This window comes from Leptonychotes weddellii, unplaced genomic scaffold, assembly GCF_054177405.1.
Source record: "Leptonychotes weddellii isolate Sample4059 unplaced genomic scaffold, ASM5417740v2 HiC_scaffold_9492, whole genome shotgun sequence".
Lineage (NCBI taxonomy): Eukaryota > Metazoa > Chordata > Mammalia > Carnivora > Phocidae > Leptonychotes > Leptonychotes weddellii.
The window spans coordinates 1-1,785 of NW_028066849.1; the positions used below are offsets into that span (position 1 = coordinate 1).

Here is a 1,785-nt window from a genome sequence, read left to right on the forward strand (position 1 = left end):
GGAGAAAGGGGAATCTGCTGACACTGTTGGTGGGAATGCAAGTTGGAACAGCCACTTTGGAAAACAGTGTGGAGGTGCCTCAAAAAATTAAAAATAGAGTTACCCTATGACCCAGCAATTGCACTCCTGGGTATTTACCCCAAAGACACAGATGTAGTGAAAAGAAGGGCCATATGCACCCCAATCTTCATAGCAGCAATGTCCACAATAGCCAAACTGTGGAAAGAGCCGAGATGCCCTTCAACAGATGAATGGATAAAGAAGATGTGGTCCATATATACAATGGAATATTACTCAGCCATCAGAAAGGATGAATACCCAACTTTTACATCAACATGGATGGGACTAGAGGAGATTATGCTAAGTGAAATAAGTCAAGCAGAGAAAGTCAATTATCATATGGTTTCACTTATTTGTGGGACATAAGGAATAGCATGGAGGACATTAAGAGAAGGAAGGGAATAGTGATATGCATTTTATTTTATTTTATTTTTTCTCACTTCAAGTTTAATAGAAACAACAAAAGACAAAAAGTGATGCCCTCCTACTGTACATAACAGTTGGCCTGTCCCATAACAGCTCAGGCCCTTCTCTCCAGAAGAAGAAAGGCTGGCCTCCCCAACCCCTGCAGGAAAGGCCTGTCCTGTCCCCATACCACATCTGCACAGAGTCTAAAGTTTTATGTTCTAAGCATGACAATAATACAAAAGAGATTTTGTTTTCATGGCCACCCACTGCAGCCCAGCCCTAAAATGACACAGCGCTCACTTCTGCTTAGAGAAATATTCTTTGCTCTTCTGGACATCAGGCTTGATATTATCACTGCCAGGCTTCCAGCCAGCTGGGCACACTTCCCCATGCTTGTCAGTAAACTGGATGGCCTGAACCAGTTGCAGAGTCTCATCCACAGAGCGGCCGACAGGAAGGTCATTTACCGTGATCTGCCTAAGGATACCTTTATCATCAGTGATAAAGAGGCCCCTGAACGAGATGCCTTCATCAGCCTTTAAGACTCCATAGTCCGGAGCAATGGTACGCTTGGGGTCTGATACCAAGGGAATGTTCATGGGTCCCAGTCCTCCTTGTTTCTTGGGTGTGTTGATCCATGCCAGGTGACAGAAATGAGAATCCACAGAAGCACCAATCACTTGACAGTTGAGTTTCTTAAATTCTTCTGCCCTGTCACTGAAAGCAGTGATCTCCGTGGGGCACACAAAGGTGAAGTCAAGAGGGTAAAAGAAGAACACGATGTATTTTCCTTTGTAGTCAGATAGGCTGAGGTCTTTGAACTGGCCATCTGGCATAACAGCCGTGGCTTTGAAGTTGGGGGCAGGATGCCCAATTTTGGCATTTCCTGAAGACATCTTGCTATCAGCGTCTCTGAGAACAAAAACGCCGAAGACAAGGCAGGAAGAAGACGCCAGTGATATGCATTTTAAATGCATTTTCCCATCTAATCCTCAGAGCAGTCCTGTGAGGGAGATGCTATCATTTTCCTCATTTTACTGATGAGGAAATAGAAGCTCAGAGAGGGGCACGCCTGTGTGGTTCAGTCAGTTAATCATCTGCCTTCAACTCAGGTCATGATCCTGGAGTCTTGGGATCGAGCCCCAAGTCAGGCTCTCCGCTCAGCGGAGAGCCTGCTTCTCGCTCTCCCTCTGCCTGCCGCTCACTTGTTTGTGCTCTCTCTCCCCCTCTCTCTCTTTCTCTCTGTCAAATAAATAAATAAAATCTTAAAATAAAAGAAGCTCAGAGAGGTTAAGCAGTTTGCCAAGGTCACACAGC

General features: G+C 45.3%; 1 pseudogene; it reads right to left on the reverse strand.

The window, feature by feature from the left end:
• Window positions 1–474: 474 nt before the first annotated feature.
• On the reverse strand, window positions 475–1,434 carry LOC102737922 (peroxiredoxin-1 pseudogene; annotated as a pseudogene).
• Window positions 1,435–1,785: the final 351 nt, after the last annotated feature.